This window comes from Nerophis lumbriciformis, linkage group LG14 (assembly GCF_033978685.3).
Source record: "Nerophis lumbriciformis linkage group LG14, RoL_Nlum_v2.1, whole genome shotgun sequence".
Lineage (NCBI taxonomy): Eukaryota > Metazoa > Chordata > Actinopteri > Syngnathiformes > Syngnathidae > Nerophis > Nerophis lumbriciformis.
The window spans coordinates 40,276,324-40,289,111 of NC_084561.2; positions in this window are offsets into that span (position 1 = coordinate 40,276,324).

The window sequence follows — 12,788 nt, forward strand, 5'->3', positions numbered from 1 at the left end:
CTTTTATTTGGACTTTTCCTGATTACATGGCAACGAATGTTTCCAAAGGGACAGGGGTCGTAAACAGCCGTTGCCTTATGCACAAAACAGTTCAAAGAAAAGGTGCCTCTCGGCTTTGTAGATCTCGGGTCAAGACAAACTCTTCCTGTGGATTACAATACATCAAAGAAACCCGACACCTTCATGTCGCTTCCCATCCTACACAGTGGAGTTTTACAAGCCTTTTGATTGGTAAGACAAAGACAGCTTTTGTCTGCTCTCTGGGAACTCATTGAAACACAAAGTTTTGTGATAACTTCTGACAGTCATCCAGTGGTCCATCCTGCTCACTGCTCTTGTGTCCTTGAGCGATACAGTTGCCCCAGGGTCGACCACACAACAACCGATATTTGGTCCCCGCGGGGCTCCGCACAGTGGCTGCTCACCGCTTCTTAGTGGGGTGGGTTGAACTCGGAGACAAATGTCACATTGTATATCTGATCAACTAAGTCCAATTCTTCTTCTTCTTCTTCTACTGGGGATTTCCCTGAATGTTGGTGACATTGAGGGCGAATGCGTTTCCATTCGGAATGCGTTCCCTGAAAAACTAAATGGGAAAAAAAACAATGTATGCATTACAACAGCGCTATAGTTTCCATTTTAGAAGAGTACTTGTACGGTTAGTTATGGAGGGTCAATTGAGACAGAAATAAATATTTAAATAATTACTAAAGTGTTAATTAATTATAACTGGAATCAAATACATGTGTCAATTTATGTAAACGTACAATTATTGTATGATAATGTTCATATTTTAATTATTTAATGACTTAATCATTGATTTCATGGTTAAACCCTTAGATGCAGACCTGGTGTGGGACAGTCAGTTGCTAAGAATTAAAGGTTTGTAGAAGATTCTATTGCTAGGCGTCATTTTAGGCCCCACTGGAAGAGTGGCTAGTGATATACAAAAACTGGAATTTCTTAAAATTAATGATGGCCTCATGTCACAATGGGGAATACCTGGAGTATGAAAATATTACACATTTTTGTTTTAAAGATTTTGAAGGATAATGTGGAGAATGCATATAAGTTTAAAAGATCTTTCTTTTTTTCATAGCCATGTTTAGAGCATTTGGTACTTTTCCATTGTATATTCTGTATACCAATTTCTCTTTGTCTACATAGGTCTGTTTAGTGTTTTAGAGATTGGAATGTGAAGAAAATACATCCCCCTCCTTGCCTTATCAGTGTTGGGGAAGGGAGAGGCATTCCTTTCTGGGGGATGGGGCTGATTTCCTTTTCAAGGAGTAGTTTTTTTTTCCCGTTTGAATGTTAGAACAACTTGAGAAGCCGGTAGGAATGTATTGGTCTGGGCTGTTCTCCTGAAGCTTCAGTAAAACTTGATAATATTCCTATTCTGTCTTGATGGACCTTCTTACTCAGCATATATGTCATCGAAAGAACTTGGGATTGACCAGTGACTTAAAGGGGTACATTATCACCAGACCTATGTAAGCGTCAATATATACCTTGATGTTGCAGAAAAAAGACCATATATTTTTTTAACCGATTTCCGAACTCTAAATGGGTGAATTTTGGCGAATTAAACGCCTTTCTATTATTCGCTCTCGGTTGTGACGTCACATCGGGAAGCAATCTGCCATTTTCTCAAACACCGAGTCAAATCAGCTCTGTTATTTTCCGTTTTTTCGACTGTTTTCCGTACCTTGGAGACATCATGCCTCGTCGGTGTGTTGTCGGAGGGTGTAACAACACGAACAGGGACGGATTCAAGTTGCACCAGTGGCCCAAAGATGCCAAAGTGGCAAGAAATTGGACGTTTGTTCCGCACACTTTACCGACGAAAGCTATGCTACGACAGAGATGGCGAGAATGTGTGGATATCCTGCGACACTCAAAGCAGATAAAGTCAAAGAAATCTGCCGCCAGACCCCCATTGAATCTGCCGGAGTGTGTGAGCAATTCAGGGACAAAGGACCTCGGTAGCACGGCAAGCAATGGCGGCAGTTTGTTCCCGCAGACGAGCGAGCTAAACCCCCCTGGATGTCTTGGCTCACACCGTCCCTTATGCCACCGAAGATGATCAAGAGAAGAATATCGACCCTAGCTTCCCTGGCCTGCTGACATCAACTCCAAAACTGGACAGATCAGCTTTCAGGAAAAGAGAGCGGATGAGGGTATGTCTACAGAATATATTAATTGATGAAAATTGGGCTGTCTGCACTCTCAAAGTGCATGTTGTTGCCAAATGTATTTCATATGCCGTAAACCTAGTTCATAGTTGTTAGTTTCCTTTAATGCCAAACAAACACATACCAATCGTTGGTTAGAAGGCGATCGCCGAATTCGTCCTCGCTTTCTCCCGTGTCGCTGGCTGTCGTGTCGCTTTCGTCGGTTTGGCTTGCATACGGTTCAAACCGATATGGCTCAATAGCTTCAGTTTCTTCTTCAATTTCGTTTTCGCTACCTGCCTCCACACTACAACCATCCGTTTCAATACATGCCTAATCTGTTGAATCGCTTAAGCCGCTGAAATCCGAGTCTGAATCCGAGCTAATGTCGCTATAGCTTGCTGTTCTATGCGCCATGTTTGTTTGTATTCACTATGTGACGTCACAGGAAAATGGACGGGTGTGTATATAACGATGGCTAAAATCAGGCACTTTGAAGCTTTTTTTAGGGATATTGAGTGATGGGTAAAATTTTGAAAAAAACTTTCGGGGGCGGTACCTCTGGATTGGCAGACCGGGGTGGTGGTTCCTCTCTTTAAGAAGGGGAACCTGAGGGTGTGCTCTAACTATCGTGGGATCACACTCCTCAGCCTTCCCGGTAAGGTCTATTCAGGTGTACTGGAGCGGAGGTTACGCCGGATAGTCGAACCTCGGATTCAGGAGGAACAGTGTGGTTTTCGTCCTGGTCGTGGAACTGTGGACCAGCTCTATACTCTCGGCAGGGTCCTTGAGGGTGCATGGGAGTTTGCCCAACCAGTCTACATGTGTTTTGTGGACTTGGAGAAGGCATTCGACCGTGTCCCTCGGGAAGTCCTGTGGGGAGTGCTCAGAGAGTATGGGGTATCGGACTGTCTTATTGTGGCAGTCCGCTCCCTGTATGATCAGTGCCAGAGCTTGGTCCGCATTGCCGGCAGTAAGTCGGACACGTTTCCAGTGAGGGTTGGACTCCGCCAAGGCTGCCCTTTGTCACCGATTCTGTTCATAACCTTTATGGATAGAATTTCTAGGCGCAGTCAAGGCGTTGAGGGGATCTGGTTTGGTGGCTGCAGGATTAGGTCTCTGCTTTTTGCAGATGATGTGGTCCTGATGGCTTCATCTGGCCAGGATCTTCAGCTCTCGCTGGATCGATTCGCAGCCGAGTGTGAAGCGACTGGGATGAGAATCTGCACCTCCAAGTCCGAGTCCATGGTTCTCACCCGGAAAAGGGTGGAGTGCCATCTCCGGGTTGGGGAGGAGATCTTGCCCCAAGTGGAGGAGTTCAAGTACCTCGGAGTCTTGTTCACGAGTGAGGGAAGAGTGGATCGTGAGATCGACAGGCGGATCGGTGCGGCGTCTTCAGTAATGCGGACGCTGTATCGATCCGTTGTGGTGAAGAAGGAGCTGAGCCGGAAGGCAAAGCTCTCAATTTACCGGTCGATCTACGTTCCCATCCTCACCTATGGTCATGAGCTTTGGGTTATGACCGAAAGGACAAGATCACGGGTACAAGCGGCCGAAATGAGTTTCCTCCGCCGGGTGGCGGGGCTCTCCCTTAGAGATAGGGTGAGAAGCTCTGTCATCCGGGAGGAGCTCAAAGTAAAGCCGCTGCTCCTCCACATCGAGAGGAGCCAGATGAGGTGGTTCGGGCATCTGGGCAGGATGCCACCCGAACGCCTCCCTAGGGAGGTGTTTAGGGCACGTCCGACCGGTAGAAGGCCGCGGGGAAGACCCAGGACACGTTGGGAAGACTATGTCTCCCGGCTGGCCTGGGAACGCCTCGGGGTCCCACAGGAAGAGCTGGACGAAGTGGCTGGGGGGAGGGAAGTCTGGGCTTCCCTGCTTAGGCTGCTGCCCCCGCCACCCGACCTCGGATAAGCGGAAGAAGATGGATGGATGGACTTTGAAAAATAAAATAAGCCACTGGGAACTGATTTTTAATGGTTTTAACCCTTCTGAAATTGTGATAATGTTCCCCTTTAAATTCCCTGGGAAGAAGAGCTGGTCGACGCAACAATAGCAACCCATTTTTCTGCAAAAAGGCAGTGATTTTAATAGAGGTCATTTTGGACCACAGAGCTGGATGCTGTGTATTCAAGGGTTAATTCTTGATTCCATGATATAATACATTCACAAATATTTGTCTGACAGCGCATCGTGAATTTATTGTATCCGTCAAAAGTCAGTGGAACTTTGGAAGTCTTTCAACAAGACGCACTGACCTAGAACATGAATTAGTTAAAGTAGAGGAATTGACTCAAGTTGTTTGAGTAACTTCCGCACTTTCAAACCAAAATATCGACCGGTGCTTCTCTGCTTGACAAAGTGGCAGGTAACCACTCAGGTGTTACTACTAGAGATGTCCGATAATGGCTTTTTTGCCGATATTCCGTTATTGTCTAACTCTTAATTACTCATTCCGATATCAACCGATACCGATATATACAGTCGTGGAATTAACACATTATTATGCCTAATTCTGTTGTGATGCTCCGCTGGATGCATTAAACAATGTAACAAGGTTTTCCAAAATAAATCAACTCAAGTTATGGGGAAAAAAAATGCCAACATGGCACTGCCATATTTATTATTGAAGTCACAAAGTGCATTTTAACATGCCTCAAAACAGTAGCTTGGAATTTGGGACATGCTCTCCCTGAGAGAGCATGAGGAGGTTGAGATGGGCGGGGAGGGTGTATATTGTAGCGTCCCGGAAGAGTTAGTGCTGCAAGGGGTTTCTGGGTATTTGTTCTGTTGTGTTTATTTTGTGTTACGGTGCGGATGTTCTCCCGAAATGTGCTTGTCATTCTTGTTTGGTGTGGGTTCACAGTGTGGCGCATATTTGTAACAGTGTTAAAGTTGTTTATACGGCCACCCTCAGTGTGACCTGTATGGCTGTTGACCAAGTATGTCTTGCATTCACTTGTGTGTGTGAAAAGTTGTAGATATTATGTGATTGGGCTGGCAGGCAAAGGCAGCGCCTTTAAGGTACTTCTCCCTACGTCCGTGTACCACTCCGTACAGCGGCGTTTTAAAAAGTCATACATTTTACTTTTTTAAACCGATACCGATAATTTCCGATATTACATTTTAAAGCATTTATCGGCCGATAATATCGGCAGTCCGATATTATCGGACATCTCTAGTTATGATCCGCCCATTAACTTGGACAGATACAATATATTACCTACTCAGTGGCCTAGTGGTTAGAGTGTCCGCCCTGAGATCGGTAGGTTGTGGGTTCAAACCCCGGCCGAGTCATACCAAAGACTATAAAAAAATGGGACCCATTACCTCCCTGCTTGGCACTCAGTATCAAGGGTTGGAATTGGGGGTTAAATCACCAAAAATGATTCCCGGGCGCGGCCACCGCTGCTGCCCACTGCTCCCCTCACCTCCCAGGGGGTGATCAAGGGTGATGGGTCAAACGCAGAGAATAATTTCGCCACACCTAGTGTGTGTGTGACAATCATTGGTACTTTAACTTAACTTTAATGCTGTCAATGTGATAATTCATTAAATAATGAAATATTGAAATCAAAAAACGTGTGTATTTATTTCCAATTATAATTAATTGATGAAATGATTTAAAGATGTATTTCTTTATCCATTCAACCCTCCTGAGTTAGTATGCTGCCAAACTACAAACCCCGTTTCCATATGAGTTGGGAAATTGTGTTAGATGTAAATATAAACGGAATACAATGATTTGCAAATCCTTTTCAACCCATATTCAGTTGAATGCACTACAAAGACAACATATTTGATGTTCAAACTCATAAACTTTTTTTTTTTTTGGCAAATAATAATTAACTTAGAATTTCATTGCTGCAACACGTGCCAAAGTAGTTGGGAAAGGGCATGTTCACCACTGTGTTACATCGCCTTTCCTTTTAACAACACTCAGTAAACGTTTGGGAACTGAGGAGACACATTTTTGAAGCTTCTCAGGTGGAATTCTTTCCCATTCTTGCTTGATGTACAGCTTAAGTTGTTCAACAGTCCGGGGGTCTCCGTTGTGCTATTTTAGGCTTCATAATGCACCACACATTTTCAATGGGAGACAGGTCTGGACTACAGGCAGGCCAGTCTAGTACCCGCACTCTTTTACAATGAAGCCACGTTGTTGTAACACGTGGCTTGGCATTGTCTTGCTGAAATAAGCAGGGGCGTCCATGGTAACGTTGCTTGGATGACAACATATGTTGCTCCAAAACCTGTATGTACCTTTCAGCATTAATGGCGCCTTCACAGATGTGTAAGTTACCCATGTCTTGGGCACTAATACACCCCCATACCATCACACATGCTGGCTTTTACACTTTGCGCCTATAACAATCCGGATGGTTCTTTTCCTCTTTGTTCCGTAGGACACGACGTCCACAGTTTCCAAAAACAATTTGAAATGTGGACTCGTCAGACCACAGAACACTTTTCCACTTTGCATCAGTCCATCTTAGATGAGCTCAGGCCCAGCGAAGCCGACGGCGTTTCTGGGTGTTGTTGATAAACGGTTTTCGCCTTGCATAGGAGAGTTTTAACTTGCACTTACAGATGTAGCGACCAACTGTAGTTACTGACAGTGGGTTTCTGAAGTGTTCATGAGCCCATGTGGTGATATCCTTTACACACTGATGTCGCTTGTTGATGCAGTACAGCCTGAGGGATCGACGATCACGGGCTTAGCTGCTTACGTGCAGTGATTTCTCCAGATTCTCTGAACCCTTTGATGATATTACGGACCGTAGATGGTGAAATCCCTAAATTCCTTGCAATAGCTGGTTGAGAAAGGTTTTTCTTAAACTGTTCAACAATTTGCTCACGCATTTGTTGACAAAGTGGTGACCCTCGCCCCATCCTTGTTTGTGAATGACCGAGCATTTCATGGAATCTACTTTTATACCCAATCATGGCACCCACCTGTTCCCAATTTGCCTGTTCACCTGTGGGATGTTCCAAATAAGTGTTTGATGAGCATTCCTCAACTTTATCAGTATTTATTGCCACCTTTCCCAACTTCTTTGTCACGTGTTGCTGGCATCAAATTCTAAAGTTAATGATTATTTGCAAAAATCAGTTTGAACATCAAATATGTTGTCTTTGTAGCATATTCAACTGAATATGGGTTGAAAATGATTCGCATATCATTGTATTCCGTTTATATTTACATCTAACACAATTGCCCAACTCATATGGAAACGGGGTTTGTAATATCATTTAGGTTTTTCGTACCGATTCGACGAGTTCGATTATCGTGGCATTGCTGATGTCGTTGCCCACGTTTATTGTCATCTTGAAATGAGCCACTGACACGGGGCCTGTTGGGAGTCGGGAAGGCAAACAAACGTTAAAAACGATCAGAATTTGAATGACAGAATCAACAATGCGTATTTTCCATTTCATCATTTTGATGCACACAGTAAGTAAGGAACTTTATAGCTACAGTTTATATGTGCATCTATTAAATACACCAGTAAAATACTTTAAAAAGTCTCATACCTGTAAGTGCCATAGGGCTACTTGTCAAGATGGTTGGTGGCGTGGGAGCAGTTGTTGTAATTGTTGTGCTTTGGGGTGAAGTGGAAATGGCAGCTGTGGATATGTTACTGGATGAAGATGTGGGTGTGGTCGTTGCAGTCGTCATTGTTGTACTTGTATTCGTTCCAGATGTTGTGTTCATGGTTGTGTTTATGTTCGGAGTTGTCGTCATTGTTGTGCTTGTATTTGTTCCAGATGTTGTGTTCATGGTTGTGTTTATGTTCGGAGTTGTCGTCATTGTTGTGCTTGTATTTGTTCCAGATGTTGTGTTCATGGTTGTGTTTATGTTCGGAGTTGTCGTCATTGTTGTGCTTGTATTCGTTCCAGATGTTGTGTTCATGGTTGTGTTTGTGTTCGGAGTTGTCGTCATTGTTGTGCTTGTATTCGTTCCAGATGTTGTGTTCATGGTTGTATTTATGTTCGGAGTTGTCGTCATTGTTGTGCTTGTATTTGTTCCAGATGTTGTGTTCATGGTTGTGTTTATGTTCGGAGTTGTCGTCATTGTTGTGCTTGTATTTGTTCCAGATGTTGTGTTCATGGTTGAATTTATGTTCGGAGTTGTCGTCATTGTTGGGTTTGTCATTGTTCCAGATGTTGTGTTCATGGTGGAATTTATGTTCGGAGTTGTCGTCATTGTTGTGCTTGTCATTGTTCCAGATGTTGTGTTCATGGTTGTGTTTATGATCGGAGTTGTCGTCATTGTTGTGTTTGTCATTGTTCCAGTTGTTGTGTTCATGATTGTGTTTATGTTCGGAGTTGTCGTCATTGTTGGGTTTGTCATTGTTCCAGATGTTGTGTTCATAATTGTGTTTATGTTCGGAGTTGTCGTCATTGTTGTGTTTGTCATTGTTCCAGATGTTGTGGCCATGGTTGAATTTATGTTCGGAGTTGTCGTCATTGTTGGGTTTGTCATTGTTCCAGATGTTGTGTTCATAATTGTGTTTATGTTCGGAGTTGTCGTCATTGTTGTGTTTGTCATTGTTCCAGATGTTGTGTTCATGGTTGAATTTATGTTCGGAGTTGTCGTCATTGTTGGGTTTGTCATTGTTCCAGATGTTGTGTTCATGATTGTGTTTGTGTTCGGAGTTGTCGTCATTGTTGTGTTTGTCATTGTTCCAGATGTTGTGTTCATGATTGTGTTTGTGTTCGGAGTTGTCGTCATTGTTGTGTTTGTCATTGTTCCAGTTGTTGTGTTCATGATTGTGTTTATGTTCGGAGTTGTCGTCATTGTTGGGTTTGTCATTGTTCCAGATGTTGTGTTCATGATTGTGTTTATGTTCGGAGTTGTCGTCATTGTTGGGTTTGTCATTGTTCCAGATGTTGTGTTCATGATTGTGTTTATGTTCGGAGTTGTCGTCATTGTTGTGTTTGTCATTGTTCCAGTTGTTGTGTTCATGATTGTGTTCATGTTCGGAGTTGTCGTCATTGTTGGGTTTGTCATTGTTCCAGATGTTGTGTTCATGATTGTGTTTGTGTTCGGAGTTGTCGTCATTGTTGTGTTTGTCATTGTTCCAGTTGTTGTGTTCATGATTGTGTTTATGTTCGGAGTTGTCGTCATTGTTGTGCTTGTCATTGTTCCAGTTGTTGTGTTCATGATTGTGTTTATGTTCGGAGTTGTCGTCATTGTTGGGTTTGTCATTGTTCCAGATGTTGTGTTCATGATTGTGTTTATGTTCGGAGTTGTCGTCATTGTTGTGTTTGTCATTGTTCCAGTTGTTGTGTTCATGATTGTGTTTATGTTCAGAGTTGTCGTCATTGTTGTGTTTGTCATTGTTCCAGTTGTTGTGTTCATGATTGTGTTTATGTTCGGGGTTGTCGTCATTGTTGGGTTTGTCATTGTTCCAGATGTTGTGTTCATGATTGTGTTTGTGTTCGGAGTTGTCGTCATTGTTGGGTTTGTCATTGTTCCAGTTGTTGTGTTCATGATTGTGTTTATGTTCGGAGTTGTCGTCATTGTTGGGTTTGTCATTGTTCCAGTTGTTGTGTTCATGATTGTGTTTATGTTCGGAGTTGTCGTCATTGTTGGGTTTGTCATTGTTCCAGATGTTGTGTTCATGATTGTGTTTGTGTTCGGAGTTGTCGTCATTGTTGTGTTTGTCATTGTTCCAGTTGTTGTGTTCATGATTGTGTTTATGTTTGGAGTTGTCGTCATTGTTGTGTTTGTCATTGTTCCAGTTGTTGTGTTCATGATTGTGTTTATGTTCGGAGTTGTCGTCATTGTTGGGTTTGTCATTGTTCCAGTTGTTGTGTTCATGATTGTGTTTATGTTCGGAGTTGTCGTCATTGTTGTGTTTGTCATTGTTCCAGTTGTTGTGTTCATGATTGTGTTTATGTTCGGAGTTGTCGTCATTGTTGTGTTTGTCATTGTTCCAGTTGTTGTGTTCATGATTGTGTTTGTGTTCGGAGTTGTCGTCATTGTTGTGTTTGTCATTGTTCCAGTTGTTGTGTTCATGATTGTGTTTATGTTCGGAGTTGTCGTCATTGTTGGGTTTGTCATTGTTCCAGTTGTTGTGTTCATGATTGTGTTTATGTTCGGAGTTGTCGTCATTGTTGTGCTTGTCATTGTTCCAGATGTTGTGTTCATGGTTGTGTTTGTGTTCGGAGTTGTCGTCATTGTTGGGTTTGTCATTGTTCCAGATGTTGTGTTCATGATTGTGTTTATGTTCGGAGTTGTCGTCATTGTTGTGTTTGTCATTGTTCCAGTTGTTGTGTTCATGATTGTGTTTATGTTCGGAGTTGTCGTCATTGTTGTGTTTGTCATTGTTCCAGTTGTTGTGTTCATGATTGTGTTTATGTTCGGAGTTGTCGTCATTGTTGTGTTTGTCATTGTTCCAGATGTTGTGTTCATGGTTGTGTTTGTGTTCGGAGTTGTCGTCATTGTTGTGTTTGTCATTGTTCCAGATGTTGTGTTCATGATTGTGTTTGTGTTCGGAGTTGTCGTCATTGTTGTGTTTGTCATTGTTCCAGTTGTTGTGTTCATGATTGTGTTTATGTTCGGAGTTGTCGTCATTGTTGGGTTTGTCATTGTTCCAGTTGTTGTGTTCATGATTGTGTTTATTTTCGGAGTTGTCGTCATTGTTGTGCTTGTCATTGTTCCAGATGTTGTGTTCATGGTTGTGTTTGTGTTCGGAGTTGTCGTCATTGTTGTGTTTGTCATTGTTCCAGTTGTTGTGTTCATGATTGTGTTTGTGTTCGGAGTTGTCGTCATTGTTGTGTTTGTCATTGTTCCAGTTGTTGTGTTCATGATTGTGTTTATGTTCGGAGTTGTCGTCATTGTTGTGTTTGTCATTGTTCCAGTTGTTGTGTTCATGATTGTGTTTATGTTCGGAGTTGTCGTCATTGTTGGGTTTGTCATTGTTCCAGATGTTGTGTTCATGATTGTGTTTATGTTCGGAGTTGTCGTCATTGTTGTGTTTGTCATTGTTCCAGATGTTGTGGCCATGGTTGAATTTATGTTCGGAGTTGTCGTCATTGTTGGGTTTGTCATTGTTCCAGATGTTGTGTTCATGATTGTGTTTGTGTTCGGAGTTGTCGTCATTGTTGTGTTTGTCATTGTTCCAGATGTTGTGGCCATGGTTGAATTTATGTTCGGAGTTGTCGTCATTGTTGGGTTTGTCATTGTTCCAGTTGTTGTGTTCATGATTGTGTTTATGTTCGGAGTTGTCGTCATTGTTGGGTTTGTCATTGTTCCAGATGTTGTGTTCATGATTGTGTTTGTGTTCGGAGTTGTCGTCATTGTTGTGTTTGTCATTGTTCCAGTTGTTGTGTTCATGATTGTGTTTATGTTCGGAGTTGTCGTCATTGTTGGGTTTGTCATTGTTCCAGTTGTTGTGTTCATGATTGTGTTTATGTTCGGAGTTGTCGTCATTGTTGTGCTTGTCATTGTTCCAGATGTTGTGTTCATGGTTGAATTTATGTTCGGAGTTGTCGTCATTGTTGGGTTTGTCATTGTTCCAGATGTTGTGTTCATGATTGTGTTTATGTTCGGAGTTGTCGTCATTGTTGGGTTTGTCATTGTTCCAGATGTTGGGTTAATGATTGTGTTTATGTTCGGAGTTGTCGTCAATGTTGTGCTTGTCATTGTTCCAGATGTTATGTTCGGAGTTGTCGTCATTGTTGGGTTTGTCATTGTTCCAGATGTGTTCATGGTTGTGTTTATGTTCGGAGTTGTCGTCATTGTTGTGTTTGTCATTGTTCCAAATGTTGTGGCCATTGTTGTATCTATGTTCTGAGTTGTAGTCGTGATTGTTGGGTTTGTTGTCGTTGCAAGTGTGGGATATTTGTTTTGGATTTGGGTTGTCGGGGTATCGTTACTGTTTGTTACAGCTGTTGTGGTAAAAGGTTGGGTTGTTGTGCTTACTGTTGAAAGTGTGGTGATTGTATTGGTTGTTGTGGCCATGGTTGTGTTTATGTTCGGAGTTGTCGTCGTCATTGTTGGGTTTGTCGTCGTTACAAGTGTGGGATTTATGGTAGTTGTGTTTTGGATTAGGGTTGTCGGGGTGACGTTACTATTTGTTGTGCTTACTGTTGAAAGTGTGGTGCTTGTGTTGGTTGTGGGTATTGGGTTTCCAGTTGCAGAAGTCATTGTTCCAGATGTTGTGGCCATAGTTGTATTTATGTTCGGAGTAGTCGTCATTGTTGGGTTTGTCCTTGTTCCAGGTGTTGTGGCCATGGTTGTATCTATGTTCTGAGTTGTAGTCGTGATTGTTGGGTTTGTCGTCGTTGCAAGTGTGGTATTCAAAAAAAAGTTGCTTGGTGTAGCGTTGGTTGTTTTGCTGTTAGATCGTTTGGCTCTGATCTTGAGCTCACTGCTGGATGTCGTAGCGTTACTTGGATTCGGCTGTAGGAAAAGTTGTTCACCATCCTTTTCTTCTGCCACAGTACTGGTTTTGGGAGTCCTGGTCTGCAAATCTGCAAATATGATAGTTTCATTTTAAGTTACCACAATGTATGTAATATTGGTTAGTATTGTATTACCGTATTTCCCGCACTATTAGCCGCACCTAAAAACCACAAATTTACTCAAAAGCTGACAGTGCG